The 17,654-nt window shown below is 36.8% G+C and overlaps 1 protein-coding gene across 1 annotated transcript in view; it reads right to left on the minus strand.

Annotated features, from left to right (window-relative positions):
• Nucleotides 1-3,501: 3,501 nt before the first annotated feature.
• The window catches only part of CAPZA3 (capping actin protein of muscle Z-line subunit alpha 3), a 39,180-nt gene continuing 25,027 nt past the window's right edge, over nucleotides 3,502-17,654 (minus strand). The window contains exon 2 of the mRNA XM_058743542.1: nucleotides 3,502-3,805. The gene's annotated coding sequence lies outside the window, so the exon portion shown is untranslated. The remainder of the gene's footprint in view (nucleotides 3,806-17,654) is intronic.

The following is a 17,654-nucleotide window of genomic DNA, read 5'->3' on the forward strand; positions in this document are numbered from 1 at the left end:
GATTATTAAGTTGAGAAAAATGGGTCTCCAAGTTTCCAACTGGGGATTTCTCCATGAGTTCAGTTATGACAATCATGCCATGGAAAACTATAACCCGGAATCTAGTCTCATTCCCTATTTTAATTGCCAAACCCACATCTTTATATTAAAATACTAAGCAGATTGTGATGTGATTTAATTACATAAGATTTTAGGTACTTTCTGAGTTCTTGATGATGATGATTTTGTTTCCCATCATCTCTATCAAATGATAACTAACAGGTTTACTCTTGAACATAGAGTAGATATTTATTTATTTTTCATTCAATACGTACTTTCTGAACACAAATCATTTGCTCAGGTATGTCACAGAAAAAGTTTCTGCCCTCAAGGCTCTTACATGATGGAAGGGAAGGACATATAAATAAGTAAAGAAGTATATAATATGCTGGTTGGTGGTAAGTTCTGTGGAGGTAAATATAGCAGGATGGGGGCAGGGAATACTTAGGCAAGGTGGAGTGGGGTGTCTATTTGATATAAAGTTGTCAAGAAAGGTCTCACTAATGTGGCGAAATTTGAGCAGAGAACAGAATGGCTATCTGGGCAAGAGCAAGCAGGCAGCAGAACAAGTGCAAAAAGATGGGGTGGGGGCAGCTTGTGAAGCAACAAGCCAGTGTGGCTGACTGCTAGTAGGAAAGAATGGTAGGGGATGAGTTCAAGAGAGATAACAGAAAGCCACTTGATGCAGGCCATTTTAAGGATTTAGGAAGTTATTTTAAATGATTTGGGAAGCCACTGGAGGATATTGGTCAAATGAATAACTTGATCTAATTTTTATTTTAAAAAGATCTGTTGGATATATATGAAAAGCCTACAGCTAACATGATATTTAATTGTGAAAGACTGAATGCTGTCCCCTTAAGATCAGGAATGGGATAAAGATTTCTGCTGTAATTAGTTCTATTCAACATTGTACTGGAAGGCTAACTAGGACAATAAGGCAAGAAAAGGAAATAAAAGGTTCAAGTCTGGAAACAAAGAATCAAAATTACTTATTCTCAAATAACATTTTTTTTTTAATGGAGAAAATCCTGGGGAATCTAACAAAGAACTGCTAGAATGAATAAGTGAATTTGGCACAGCTGTAGTCTAATAGGTCAATATATGTAAGTACATAATATTTCTATGTGCTATCAACAGACAACTGAAAAATGAAATTAAAAATAGAATTCATAATAACATATTAAAGCAGTAAAATACTTAGGGATAAATGTGACAAGAGAGTTGCCAGCCCATGCACAGAAACTATGAAATGTTTGAGTGACATTAAAGAAACTTAACTAAAGCGGAGACATACATCACGTTCATGGATGAGAAGACACAATATTAAGATGGCGAGTCTCCATGAAATAACAGTCATCTTGGTGAAGTAGAAGATTCAGACTTGGAGAAACAAATCTCTACTTGGAAAGCCATGGCACTTGGGAAATTTCCCTGAGATTTACAGATACCTGCCTGACTAGTCATCAGTCAAAATTTTTTTTCTTTCTGGAAAGAAAAAAAAAAGGCTTACAATTGTTTATTGTAAACAAACAACAAAGCCCTGGTCTTTATTTATTTATTTATTTATTTAAATATTTAAATTTATTTTTTTTCTCGTGTTAATTGTTTTTTTTAATATATGAAATTTTTTGTCAAATTGGTTTCCATGCAACACCCAGTGCTCATCCCAAAAGATGCCCTCTTCAATACCCATCACCCACCCTCCCCTCCCTCCCACCCCCCATCAACCCTCAGTTTGTTCTCAGTTTTTAAGAGTCTCTTATGCTTTGGCTCTCTCCCACTCTAACCTCTTTTTTTTTTTTTCTTCCCATCCCCCATGGGTTTCTGTTAAGTTTCTCAGGATCCACATAAGAGTGAAAACATATGGTATCTGTTTTTCTCTGTATGGCTTATTTCACTTAGCACTGCTAGGAATTTACCCAACGGATACAGGAGTACTGATGCATAGGGGCACTTGAACCCCAATGTTTATAGCAGCACTCTCAACAATAGCCAAATTATGGAAAGAGCCTAAATGTCCATCAACTGATGAATGGATAAAGAAATTGTGGTTTATATACACAATGGAGTACTACGTGGCAATGAGAAAGAATGAAATATGGCCTTTTGTAGCAACGTGGATGGAACTGGAGAGTGTGATGCTAAGTGAAAGCCCTGGTCTTTAACAAACACAATATTAAAATTGTACCATAAAGGTCAGTGCTTAGGAAGGCTTATCTTTTGAAACCCAATCAGCATGTTTGAAGTCAAAACAAAAATTTTCTCCTCTGGAGGTGTCTGGGTGTCAGTCAAGTGACAGACTCTTGATTTCAGCTCAGGTCATGATCTCATGGTTTATGAGTTTAAAGCCCCACATCAGGCTCTGTGCTGACAGTAGGGAGTCTCTGCTTGAGATTCTCTCTCTCTCTCTCTCTCTCTTTCTCTCTCTCTTTCTCTCTGTCCCTCCCCCACTCACTCTCCCTCCCTCTTTCTCAAAATAAACAAACTTAAAAAAATTTTTTTTCTCCTATGGAAGCTGCATTTTGGAGTACTTCATATTTAAAAAGGCCATTTGCTAGTGTCTCCAAATTATAATTTTATTAATTTGTAGTATATTCCTCCCTAGTCTGCCACTTCCTTGGAAGCCTGGGATTTTCAGGCCAATATTTTATATGTAAGAGTCAGGTTTTATATATGGCTACTCCACACCTAGTAACTCAGGGGCAATATTAGATAATTTGTGGCTTTTATAGACGCTCATTCGGAGTCATTAGACTCGTGGAATTTAGGGTGGTTAATGACTACTCCCAGACAGAGGAGTTAGAAGTGCTAATGTGTGGTTAAGTTGTACTTGCTTCTCATTCCTTCTCTGCCCCCTCCCTGTTTTAAATTCATATTTTCATCTTTCAGAGCCACTTTGGAGTGAGCTGGATGCACATGCTTGCTGTGGGAGATAGAAAGATAATTTTTGTTTAACGTGTTGACAGCATGATCTTGCTAGTTAATTATTGCTGTGAGAGGACTCCTAATCCTCTCTTCTAAAACAAAAAATTTTTCGTATCTATTCCCTGCTTCTTAACTGTGCTATGAATACCGATCCCATATAAAAATGAGTGCTTACCCTATTTTTGGCTAATAGTTTATCCTGGAAGGGATACGAGGGAATAGCGTCACCCAAAGCTACCTATACCAAGGTTGCCTAATTGAGAGTTTGTTTTGTCAAGGCGAAATTCTGGTTTTATCTGCCGTTAAAGTTTTTCAGGCTAAAACTATTTTGACATACTCTTTAGAAGAGAACTTTTAAACTCTGCTCATTCATTTGTCTTTGTCCTGGAGGAGATTCAGAATAATTTTCTGAGAAGAATCCTGGCTCTGCCAGAGGGTGTTCTCTGTGTTCAGAGCACAGGTGATAGAAGTCAGGTCTTTTGACTCATATCTTTTTTTTTTCTTTGCAAGGAACAGAAAACCAGTCAAATTAGCTCAAATGGAAACGGGTTTTATTATAACAGGGGTTATATTAGTTTTCCAGGCTGTCATGAACCAAATGGTCTAAACAATAGGAATTTATGGTTGCACAGTCTGGAGGCCAGAAGTCTGAGATCAAGTTGTTGGTACAGTTGGTATATTCTAAAGGCTCTGAGGGAGAATCTCTTCCAGAATCTCCCCTAGCTTCTGGTGGTTGGCTGAAAATCTTTGGTATTCCTTGGTCTGTAGAAGCATCATCTCTCCCTTTACCTTTGCATGGTGTTGTCCCTGTGTGGTTGTGTATGGGTCCAAACTCCCCCTTTTTATAAGGACACAATCATATTGGAATAAGGGCCTACCCTACTTCAGTATGATCTCGTCTTACCCAATTACATCTTCAATGATCCTACTTCCAAATAAGGTCACATTCTGAGGTATTGGGGCTTCGGATTTCAACATATGGATTTTGGGGGGAAACAATTCAATGGGTTTTCACAGAACTCCTTTGTACAATGTATACCAGTGCCTCACGGAAATTGGAAGTACATCCGGCATTTCTGGAATGTCTCTCTATCAGTTTGCCTCTTCTTTCTGCATGTGTGTCTTATTTTCTTCTCTCTAAACTTGCTTCTTCTACAAGGCTTTTGGTTTGGGCTCCTCTGTAGTTTTGGTTTGTTATGGTGCTGACTCTGGCTTCTGGGGCTGTGGTTCCGGCAGCTGCCTATCGCTGACTGAATGTTAATTCTTAAGAAAGACACTCTGATTGCTTCAGCTCAGCATTGGGTTGCCTGAATTGGGAGTTGATTTGGGGTTCAAGTGGCTGTGGCTGGGGGTGGGAGTGGGGCAAGGTCTGATCTATAGGGCAGTATTTATGCACTGTAGGTGAAATTTGGTACTTTGAGAAGGTTCCAGGGATAGAGCATGGAATAAGAAATGATGTGATTGAAGATAGCCACAAATTCCTTAACCCTCCTCCTATTGGGAGGTAAAACTTTATGTTAGCATGAGTCCTTGAGAATTAACAACCAAGGTAACATTAAATGTGCAAGAATGTTATCAGAGACAATGGCTTTGTGAAAGGAAACAGGGACAGAGACAGGAGAGGCTGGGAGAGACATACAGACACCAGTGCAAGTCTGACTCTGAGTGAAGAAGGGAGGGAGAGAAAGGTGAATGCATTCCAGATTGTTGTGTATCCAAGGAACTTTTGGCAGAGTTGTTGGGGAGTCCTTGGTCCATAGTTTACTGACAAAGGAGTCTTACGTCTTTCAGGAACGGGTCTGCCTTATGTCCACCATACTCAATCACTGTGTGGACTCCAAAGTGCAGTACCTGGGCCCCTTGGTCAATTATACTGCCTATAGTAGGAGGACCACAAGCCTACTTCCCCTCCACTTGAATCTGAGTGGATCTTTGGCTGCTTTGAGCAATAGAATATGGCAGAAGTGACCCTCACCAGTGTCTACCCAAGGCCAACAAAATGTCAGCTTTCACTTCCTTTCTTTGAGAACACTCTCTTTAAGAGCTCTCAGCCACCATGGAAAACTTAGGACTACCCCAGATATGCTGGAAAGGCTACATGTAGGTGACCTGGTTGACAGTCCTCACTGAGTTCAGCTTTCCAGCCATGTCTGCTGACATTCTTGAAGTGTAAGAGAAGCTGTATTGGACTCTCTGGCACAGCTGAATACTAACAGATGACCTCAGTAGTGCCATATGGAGCAGGAGAATCACCAGTGGAATCCTGCCCAAAGCACTGACTCACAGAATTATAAAACATAATAAATTGGTTGTTGCTTTAAGCTGCTAAGTTTTGGGGGTAATTTGTTACAGAGCAATAAATAACCAGAACATTAAGTCTCTTACATAGGATAATTCCATCAAAGGTGAAAGTTTCCATTTGATTAGGCCCTCCTAAAGGAACAAACAGAAGGGTAAAACAGCATGACATTGGGAGAATCAACTCTGAGACCTGAGTTCCGAAGATTGATTTTGTTACCCTTTGGAATTCTAATCAATCCAGAATATCATCCTCTTCAACTTGAGAAAACAAAGAATCGGAGAAGTCATGATGCTGTATACAGGATCCATATCAAAGAGTTTAAGTAGACTTCCCTTTCTCTTAGGATTCTGGTAAGTTAGAAGTTGGGGCAGAGGTTTTAGTGATAATAGGAGGGACTAGCAGAGACTAACTGTATCTCAATTTAGAGGAAGCCTCAGGTCCAGCCAGCATCAACTTGTCCCCCATTACAAGGGAAGAATGTGAGCAGGCCCCACGTACTGGGAGAATCCTAGAGCCAGGGGAGAAAAAGGTAGAGAAACCAAAGATAGAAATATGGTAAGAGGGTCAATCTTAAAAGTTCTCATCATGGGATAAAAAAAAATTGTAACTGACAATGGCTGCTAACTAGATTTATTGTGGTGATCATCTTGCAATACAGTTACAAATACAGAATTGTTATGTTGTACATCTAAAACTAACATAATATTATATGTCAAGTATATATCAATAATAATAATAATAAATGACAGGTGAGAAGTGTTAGAAGCAGGGTCTCAGACTCAGAAATGTTAACATTCATCTGTGAATGCTGGCTGGAAGTTCAACATTAGCTGGTCCCACTGCCAAAGTCAGATCACACCTGTAATGATTTAACCTCTGACCAATGCCCTGCCTATCCTGCGCCATAAATGTGCTGTGGCTTGCCCTAAATCAATAGATGTTAGCAACCATGGGTTTTAGAATATATAGTTTCTCATGAAAATAATGGATGATAAATATATTTAAGAAAATCACACTGATCACAGGAGAGTGTGATGTATAGATGGGGAAGATTTTTATCACCTGGCTAGGATTATTAACCTGCCCAAGGTTAAGGCTTGGGGTGAGTGTGGGGATGGCCACAGAAAGCTACACAGGAGGGGCGCCTGGGTGGCTCATTCGGTTAAGCATCAAACTCTTGGTATCAGCACAAGCCATGATCTCACAATTCATGGATTAGAGCCCCACGTTGGGCTCTGTGCTGACAGTTCAGAGCCTGCTTGGGATTCTCTCTCCTCCCTCTCTCTGCCTTCCACCACTTGCATTCTTTCTCTCAAAAATAAACATTTTTTTTTTAAAAGAAAGCTACACAGGAAATGAGGAAAGAGCCTGTGGTTTTTCCTGTTATGATGTATTATCTTCTCTCTTACTACTCTCTCAACTATGACTTTTGTCAACCATCATGATGACACATCATGAGGGAAAAATAATTCACTTATAAGTGGAAAAGTATTTATACTTAAAATAATAAAAGGAAGAAAAATCAAGAATTGTTAGAAACACATAATACTGAAAAAACATTTATGAATACATATCATGACCAAAAGTTAAAGAGCCATTTACAAAATGGAATAGATGAATTATGAATAATTTGAGATTTCACAAAGTTAGAAGTAAGGAGCAGGCTAATACTGGAGAGTGAGAATGTTAAGAACATTAAAAAAATGGGATAAACAAATCTTTGTTTGCAAACACAGATTAGGTTAAAGAAAGGCAAAATCAACATATAAAAGTATTTATTAAAAAATGATTGAGCAAATAAAATTTTGAAAAAATCAAGAGGTTTAGAGGAAGTAGAAATGAGTACCTTAAGCATAAGAAATTAGATCATAAAACAGGGTCAAATCAGCATAAACCAGGATATATGGGAATAATTCTGCTTTGTAGACTCATAAAATGAAATACAGCCCAAAGAATTGAAAGAAAAAGCACAGGAAATATTAATCATTTTAAAAAATGTTTATTTATGGGGCACCTGGGTGGCTCAGTCAGTTGAGCGTCTGACTTCAGCTTAGGTCATGAGCTCACAGTCCGTGAGTTTGAGCCCTGCGTCGGGCTCTGTGCTGACAGCTCAGAGCCTGGAGCCTGTTTCAGATTCTGTGTCTCCCTCTCTCTCTGACCCTCCCCCACTCATGCTCTCTCTCGCTCTCTCGCTTTCTCTTTGTCAAAAATAAATAAACATTAAAAAAAATTAAAGACTTCTTTAAAAAAAAATATTTATTTTGAAGAGAGAGAGAGAGAGAGAGAGCGCCAAGCATATGAGCCGGGGGAGGGTCAGAGAGAGGGGAGCGAAGGATCCAAAGCGGGCTCCATGCTGACAGCAGGGAGCCTGATGCGGGGCTCAAACTTATGAACCTTGAGATCATGACCTGAGCTGAAGTCAGACGCTTAACTGACTGAGCCACCAGGGTGCCCCAGGAATTATTAATCATTTTAATGAGACACATTGATTCAGGCAAGTGTGAAGTTTTGGCAGAGAACTCCAAGTTCGAAATGTGTTCTCGAGGCTTCCTCCCCTGGCCACCCCCAGGATGTGGTGAGCTCTAGAGCCTGGCAGAGAGCAGCACTGAGTTGGGCATGGCCGTGGCCTCATCCGGTGCCTTGCCCTGCACCGTGAGCACACCTGTGAGGCCCAGAGTACCTGCCAGTTAGAGGTCGTGGACAACATGGGTCTGAAATGGGCTCAGTGCCCAGAGCAATTTAGATACTTGGCAGAAACTCATATTCTAATTATATGTTAACAAATTACTTCTTTATTTTAATTTTTAATCAAACACACCACTTGTAGCTCGCCTCAAAAAATACAAATATGTAATTATCACTGGGAAGTTTTAAAAAATCTGGTACAAGGAGTTCAGTGTTTTTAATGTCTTTAAGAGAAAAAATGCACTGCTACTTTTTGCCTATTCTTCTCAATTAAATTCACTAACAATTTTTCAATTTGTCCAAAGTATCCTGCATAGTCATTTGAGTCCAGCCTTTGTCACTTACTACATAGACAAATACTTGACTTCTCTTACCTTCCATTTCCTTGACTGTAAAGAGGTTGGAATAGAATTTAGCTCATAGGATTAGTGATTAAGCAAAAAATGCAACTAAAGTCCTTTCCATAATAACTGCCACATAGTAAGCAATAAATGCTATTTATTATTACCATTAATTTATTATCTATGACAACTCCAGACATACTGATATCTTTCCTATATTTAACTTCCCCCACCTAGAATTCTAATATATTGCTTATTCTATTATGCTATTAAGAACCCCCAAACTCTTATGACCTAAATTAAATGAATATTCTGGCACTTAAATATCTTGACCTCTATTATCAGTAAAATTAATTCTGTTTCTAAATTATTCTAATCAGGTATCATTTTTATAAAGAGAGGCAACTAAGTTTAGTTGGTTTATCGTACAGTCTGGAGTCTTGCTGGATTATTGTCTCTAGTAATAATTTTATTCTTTTTTTCTTTCCAGATACATATTCATGCCATCTGCAAATACAGTTCAATCATATCTTCATTCTTATGTTTGTATCCCTATTTCTTTTTCTCCTTGAATAGTAATTGCCAATAATATTAATATGTGAATTGCAAGTATTATTCATATATTAAGCAGAAGTGCTAAAAAGCAGGGTATTCATTGTTATTTTGTTAAAAAGGAATGACTCCAATGAATTTGTATTAAATATATAAACACATGACTTGAAATAGACATATTTGAATGGTCTGTTAAGAAATTCCCAATGACATTAGTCTTAGACTTAAAATTCAGAAGAAATATTGGATTTTGTCAAATACATTCTTGGCATTTACTGAGAAGCTTAGAAGATTTTAGTTTTTTCCCCCTTATTAATGTGATGAGCCACGTTAATTATTTCCTTCATGCTGCATCAGTTTAAAATATTGGGATAAATCACTGGCGGTTTTTATAATATTTGGATGCTTGTATATCATTCTGTAATTGAAATTAGTATAATAGGCCTTCTGTGGTATTTCTTTTTTAGGTTTTGGAATCCAAACAGTTTTTGCTTCATAGACTTGTTTGCGCTATGTTTTAATTTTAAATATTTTGGACAGTTGTTATCTATATAATATTCTTTGATATTTTTACAAAGTTTTACAATGAATCTGTGACAATGAAATACACATTATATAATGACTTTTTATATTTTTTCTCATTGATTTTATTAATGTGGATCTTTAAGGAATGGCCATTTGATAACTATATTCTTTTTTATAAATAGTTATCTATGCTACTTTGGTTTCTAGCAGGATGAATGTTATAGTTGAGATTATTTGTCACAATTTAAAAGATTTTTTAAAATAAAATCTATTAAATATTTTTTTGAATTGAGCCAATAGTCGATCATTGATGTTAAGCTCTTCAGTTGATTAATGAGTTACCAATGTCCAAAATTGGCTTGAAAAATCAGACTCACATGAATCAGAAATCTTACCTAGTAACAAATTTCACCAAATAAGATCAAGGATACAGGCAGTCAAAAGGTTCAGATGCAACAGAGAGAGGTCCTTCCTGTTTCAAATATGCTCCTCTGATCTGGAATAGAGAGGTCTCTATGTGAGGTTGACTGGAGCAATGCCACAGTGAAAGTGTTTTAGTTATGAAACACCTGTATTTTATATCCTGGGTGAAGAGCTCAAGTGGCATTCTCTGAGGAATCACACCCCTTACATCTTGGATTCTATTTGCTTTAAATAATCTTTAGCTTGAGACTTCCTGTTAAAGGCATTCCAGAAATAAGTACTGTTCTTCCTAACAAATATTTCTAGTCTCTTTACCTGGAGGTCTGGGTGACAAGGTGGTCATTGGCCTTTTTCTCTGGGGGTCTTTCCACCTCTTGAAGGAAATGAATGATTGAAGGCCAGTTGCTTTAACTCTTATTCCCAGCTAATTATTGTTTCTGGTGCTCATTTTTTACTGATTTTTGTCTCCTCTCCCCCAAGCATGCTTGTTTCCACTCTTAGTTGTATCATTTCTGTTTCCAACTTTATTTGGTTTAATTTGTTTCTTTCCCATCTTAGGATGGTATCAGTTATATATATTCAGAAAAGTATATTTTCTTTTATATTTCTTTGGTAATATCTTACAAATTTTGATGTGTTTTGTTTATATTTTTATTGTTCAAATATTTTCATATCTCTCTTTTAAGTAGGATTCTGAAGTAGTATTTTTAACTTATTACTAGATAACTTTGCTTTTGTTTAATTTTGCTATGAGTAGTGCAAATGTAACACAAATCTCTGCCTTTTGGCATTTTCTAAATAAATACTTGGTCTTCAAAATAGCGTGTATTTGCAAACATTTACCAAGCCCTTAAACTGTGCCAAGTACTACTAAAATGGAATAAGCATACTTGTGTGCCCTTTCCTTTCCTTTCCCTTCCTTTCCTTTCATTTCTTTCTTTCTTTTTAAAACATTTTTTATTTGAGAGAGAGAGAGAGCACAAGCAGGGGAGAGGGGCAGACAGAGAGAGAGAGAGAGAGAGAGAGAGAGAGAGAATCTTAAGCAGGCTCCATGCTCAGCATGGAGCTTGACACAGGGCTCAACCCCCTGACCCTGGGATCATGACCTGAGCCAAAATCAAGAGTCAGATGCTCAACCAACTGAACTATCCAGGTGCCCCTTTCCTTTAATTTCTTAAGGACTTTACTGTCTTGTCTTCTTTCTATGGCATCATCATTTTTTCTTTTTTACTAGATTATTCTCATTAACATACTCTAGTATCTCCCACCTTGAGTGGAACAGAAGGACTTTGGGGACTCAGTGTGTGTCCTAATCCCTAAAAACTGTGTATCTATTATATTACATGGCAAAAAGGACTTTGCAGATGTGATTAAGTTTTCAAATGAGGAAATTATCCTGAATTATCCTGGTAGGCACAGTGTAATCATGAGGGTCCTTGTAAGAGGGAAACAGGAGGATCAAAGCCATAGAAGGGGATGTGATTATAGAGTCAATGATATGGAGCCATGGCCCAAGGAATGCAGGCAGACTCTAGAAGCTGGGAAAAGCAAAGAGATAGATTCTGCCATAGATCCTTTAGAAAGAACACATCTCTGCCAACCCATTTTAGACTTCTGACCTCTAGAACTGCAAGATAATAAATGTGTGTCTTTTTAAGACTTAGGTTTATGGTGATTTGTTATAGCAGCAATAAGACACTAATACATTCAAGAAACTGTACTCCCAAATGAGAGAGTGCTGCCTCATGTCCTACTTTGGTAGCCATCTCTGTGCAGTCAAGTTTCAGTTTCTTTGCAAGATAGGCACCTGAAATAAGATTCGTTATGTCTTTTGTTGCCTTTGTGTCTATTACTGTTTCATTGTAATGCCTACACAGATAAAATAGTAATAAACTGCTCTGTATTCATGAAGGAGTAGGACAGGGTCTATGCCCTATCTTCTAAGTTACTAGTATTGGATGTGTGTGTCCTTCTTATAAGCCACAGCCTGTTAAGGTTATTTTTAATTTTAATTAAGGCTAGTTTTGTTTTACAAGAAAATTTAGCTTCCTTACTTATTTTTTGCTTCTTTTGATTGCATTATTCATTATCTATTCACAAATTAAAATTTAATGCTGCCACTCTTTGCTTTCTATTTTCATTTACATGATATCTCAGTGGACATTAAACTTTTCAAACACTGTATTTTGTTTCACACTGATTTAGGAGATTTCAAGGTAAGATATCAATATTAGAATATACAATCCCTATCTCCAAAATTTCCATTTACATTAAATATCATAATTGTTTAGTTTGCTTTGGTTTCAGTACACCTATTTCATGCATTCTATTCATTATTTCCTTCATTATTCTGTTATTATTGTCTCAAGAAATCCTAAAGAGAAACAATTGAGTTTGTTCTTGCTAGTGAATCCCATAAAGTTTTGCATGACCTGCATTAGTTTAAGTTTTTTTTAATGTTTATTTTTGAGAGATGGAGAGACAGAGCGTGGGCAAGGGAGGGGCAGGGAAAGAGAGGGGGACACAGAATCCTAAGTGGGCTCCAGGCTCTGAGCTGTCAGCACAGAGCCTGACCTGGGGCTCCCAACTCATGAGCCATGAGATCATGACCTGAGCCAAAGTTGGACACTTAACCTATTGACCCACCCAGGTGCCCCTGCATGACGTGTATTAAATTAACTACCACATTCAACAACAAAGCAATAAAATTTCACTCCCTTTTTATAAAAAGTATGAGTTCCTACTCTTGATCTACATCACTCTTTCTGATCCTTGTAAATTTGATATGATAATAATAATGATAAAGCTGATATTTGTCGAGTACTAACCATGTGCCAGTCACTGTTTTAAGCACTTTCTTCATTAGCTCATTTCACCCTCACCATAACCATGTACATAAGTATTACTCTTGTCCCCAGTTACAGACAGAAAAATTAAGCTGCTGAGAGCTTAAATTGCCCATGGCATAAAATTTGAATGTGGAGAAGCTGGACTTTGACCCCTGAAATTCTGGAGTCAGAGCCTACTCATGTAAGTACTACACTAAAACGCTTCTCTCAAATTTAATAACATATCATTCTGGTTTATTGTATAGGTTACATATTTTTCAAGTGTTAAAGGAGCATTTATTAACATGAAATCTTACCTCAAAAACTCAGTACATTTCTTTTTTTTTAAATATATGAAATTTATTGTCAAATTGGTTTCCATACAACACCCAGTGCTCATCCCAACAGATGCCCTCCTCAATACCCATCCCCCCTCCCCCCCCCCCCATCAGCCCTCAGTTTGTTCTCAGTTTTTAAGAGTCTCTTATGCTTTGGCTCTCTCCCACTCTAACCTCTTTTTTTGGGGGGGGGGGCGGGGAAGGAAAAAAAACTCAGTACATTTCTAAGGTAAAAAGTACTCAACTCTTAAATATGGAGAACAAACAGAGGGTTCCTGGAGGGGTTGAGGGAGGGGGTTGGGCTAAATGGGTAAGGGACATTAAGGAATCTACTCCTGAAATCATTGTTTCACTATATGTCAACTAATTTGGATGTAAATTAAAAAAAAAAAGTTAAAAAAAAGTATTCAGAGATTGTTACAATCAATTTGGAACATAATTTGTAATATCTTTCCAAGTTGAAGATGTGCATAACCTAAGTACCCTATGAAAATTCTTTTTCATGTGCATAAGGAGAGCTACACAACACTGTTTATACTTGGAAAAATTGAAGAGAACATAACTGTCCATCTCCAGAAGAATAGATGCATGAACTGTGGATCATACATGCAGTATAAAGTTCTATAGCACTCTAAATGAATAACCTATGGTTATTTGCAACCATGAATGGATCTAAAAAATATAAAATTTTGCTAAAAAAAGCAAGGATAAAAAGGATACGGTATCATATCACTTATATAAATTTAAAAGGAAGTAATATATTTTGTTAGCAGACACAGAATATACACCATGAAATTTTTAAAAATGAAAATGATAAATATTAAGTGCAGTAGAATGGTTACCTCATGGAAGGTAGGGACCATATAGGCCATATTCCTTGGTTACCTAAAATAAAACTTAATAACAATTTTAATAAAAATTCTTTATTATTTAAAACATCCCCAGGGACATCTGGGTGGCTCAGTTGGTTAAGCATCCGATTCTTGATTTCAGTTCGGGTCATGATCCCGGGGTCATGGGATCAAACCCTGTGTTGGACTCTGTGTTGAGTGTGGACCCTGCTTTGAATTCACTCTCTCTCTGTCTCTCTGTCTCTGACTCTGTCTCTCTCTCCCCCTCTGCCCCTCTCCCTAGCTGGTACGCTCTCTCTCTCTAAAATAAAAATAAATAAATATATAAAACATCCCCACAAACTACCATAGGACAAAGAGCAAATAAAAATTCAACGATTCAACAGCTTAACAAAGAAAAAGAAATATGTCATATCAAAGCTTGTGTGATTTGGCCAGAGGTATACTCAGAAGTAAACACTTTGATGTGTTTTGAAAATTAAAAAAAAAGAAGAAAAGAAATGAATCAAGTATTCAATTTGAAAAGATAGAAATAAAAGAAAAATGATGAAATTTAAGGAATCCAAGTGGAAGTAGGTTTTATATATATAAACACACACATACATATGTAAAAACATTAAAAATAAGAATTAGAAGAGTTACAGTTAAATTGATAAATATATACAAGAACTAGTTTTTAAAAGTAAGCCAAATCAATGGAAAATCTACAAAGGAATCTACAAACTCAGTTTGAAATGAGAAAGGATTTGACAATAAATGAAGAGTAGATAGAAATCATAAGGGATTTCATACTTATTAAAGCACACAACTTATACATTTCAATGATGAATGACTTTCTGAAGAAAAAGTATTAAAATTTACTCAAGATGTAGAAAACCTTTCTAATGTAATCATCAGGAAAGAAATTTAAAAAACGGCCAATTATTTAAAAATATAGGCTCCAGAGTCACAAAGTCTTTGAAAATCATCCATTTAAATTTTCAAGGAATAACTCGTTTCGGTAGACTATGCTTCACCACAGAGCCCTTAAAACCCGTGTGAGCTGTTTGTCCTTTGTGTGCTCCTCGGATCCACTTCCCTTCTCCACTCTGACCTCTGCCCAGCCATACTACATCAAAGGTCACCCTGCCCTTTGCTTTTGGACTGGGTCCAACCAAACTGGGAACCCAGCAGGAGACAGGAGGAAGGAAGAAAGCTAGGGTGCACTATTTATTCCTTTGGATCTGTTTCTGAGGAGCTCGCTGCTTGAGATCCCAAATGAAGATCACAGGTTTTCTCAAAGTGACCATTTTCAGGTTACTCTCTCATTCCAGGTTCTGGTGACCGTTCCTTTCTAAGACCCAGGTGTGTTAGTCGCTTGTTTCCCCCTACTTACTGCTCACCTGTCTGTACTTTGTCATTTTATTAATCTTTTTTTGAATTATCTTAATTTAACTATATGATGTTTGTTTCTGGCTGGTATTCTGATTGATTCAATAAGCAAATCATTTAATGAAGTATCACATACAATACCAAAACTTGAAAAAGATAGTGCACAAAAGAATTACCAACTAATCTCACTTTTCATTAGAAAGAAAATTCTAAATTAAATGTTAATAAATTCATATACTCCACCATGGTGAAAAACACTCACCGTGAGTAAGTAGTTTGTATCAGACCACAAGGATAGTTTGATATGAATGCACTTATTTCATATTAATAGATTAAACAAGGAAAAATAAATTAACAGACACTGAAAAAGAAGTTAATAAAATCTAATGTATCTATCATTAAGAAATTAATACTTTAAAAAATTAATAAAAGATTGTCTCAAACTAAAAGCTACATCATTCTTTTTTAAAAATGTTTTTAAGGTTTATTTATTTTTGAGAGAGAGAGACAGACAGACACAGCGCAAGCAGGGAAGGGGCAGAGTGAAAGGGAGACATAGCATTTGAAGCAGGCTGCAGGAACTGAGCTGTCAGTACAGAGCTCCACACGGGGCTCGAACTCATGAATCCTCGAACTCGTGAATTGCGAGATCACAACCTGAGCTGTAGTCGGACATTTAACCCATTGAGCCACCCAGGCTCCCCAAAGCTACATCATTCTTAATGGTGAATCAAAAGACCTTCTCTTTCCATTAAATTATTTTTTGCACTTTTTATTTAATAGTATTACAGAAGGTCAATGCAATTGGACATGTAACAGTAAAAGCTAGAGTGTTTTGAAAGCATGAGACAAATTATCACTATTTGTAGATGATATAATTTTTTGTGTAGATATCCTAGAACTAAGTAATCGCACTAACGTTATTGGATTTAAGAAAATTTTGTAAAATTAATAATTATTAACAATGTAATGACCACTTAGCTGAAATAACAGGGGAATTTCATTCATAATTGCAATAGAACAAAGAATGAAATTAGGAATTAACTTAAGAAATATAAAGAAATATAAAAAAGCCTATAACATTTAACTGCTGCATATATAAGGATTCTTGAATAGATGGAAAGATATACATATTGTAGTACTTGATGAGAAGGCAGTATATCATGATAACTAATAACATGGACTTGAAATGAAATTGGCCCAGGCTTGGATTCTGGCTCCTTCACTTACTAGCTGCCTAAAGTTGTTGAGTTCAGTTTCACTATCTATAAATTAGGGATAATAATGATACTTGCTAGGGGTTCTTGTGAGTATATCAAGTCATAAATTTTTGTAAAGCTCATAGCATAGTGTCTAGAAAATTATAAGAGCTCACAAATGTCAGAACAACTAATAATTTTCCTCACACTCAACGATAGGTTTAACAGACTCTTAATCAAATTAAAAAATAATTTTTTAGGGGTGTCTGTGTGGCTCAGTCGATTAAGAGTCCAACTCTTGATTTCCATTCAGGTCATGATCTCACAGTTCATGAGATCGAGATCTCACAGTTCATGAGATCGAGATCTCACAGTTCATGAGATCAAGCCCCATGTCAGAGCAGAGCCTGCTTGGGATTCTCTTTCTCCCTTTCTCTCTGCCCCTCCCCTGCTTGTGCACAAGTGCTCTCTCTCTGAAAATAAATAAATAAACATTAAAAAAAATTGAAGTATATTTTTAGGGGGAACTTGGCAAAAATTCTGATGTTAACCTACAGGAAAATAACTAGATTATTTTCTTCATCAAAGAAACTTTTTGACAAAGAAGAGTTATGACAATGTCCTAAAGTGACATATTTAAAAATATATGGTAAGGATTTAAGAAAAGGAAAACAGAAAAGTGGAAACTGACACAAGTGTCTGTGAGGTTTTAATATATCAATTAATGGGATAGGCAAGCATATTCATCCAAATGGCACTGGCGTTTTTGGTGGTGAAGAAAAAAAAGGTTTGTTATTGTAACAATTTCACACAAATTGGCGATAAAAATTGACATAGTTAAAATTTAAAAGACATATCATCACACTATCAAATCACAGGGGGAAATGTGATTTCAATTCCTTGTTGAAGTATACTGTGCTGTACATTGGTAAGTGTGCCTCAGCTTTATTGATAAATTGTTTAGGTTCTTCAGGTCTTTTTTTTTTTTTTTTAACTTTTTACTGTTTATTTATTTTTGAGAAAGAGAGAGAGAGAGTATGAGTGCGGGAAGGAGCGGAGAGAGAGGGAGACACAGAATCTGAAGCAGGCTCCAGGCTCTGAGCTGTCAGCACAGAGCCTGATGAGGGGCTCGAACTCACAAACCGTGAGATCATGACCTGAGCCGAAGCCGGACGCTCAACTGACTGAGCCAACCAGGTGCCCCAAGGTTCTTCAGGTCTTAAAATAACCTTGTACCTTTGTGAGAGCAAATTTACTTGCTTGGATACTTCT

Source organism: Neofelis nebulosa, chromosome 8 (genome assembly GCF_028018385.1).
Source record: "Neofelis nebulosa isolate mNeoNeb1 chromosome 8, mNeoNeb1.pri, whole genome shotgun sequence".
NCBI classification, from domain to species: Eukaryota; Metazoa; Chordata; class Mammalia; order Carnivora; family Felidae; genus Neofelis; species Neofelis nebulosa.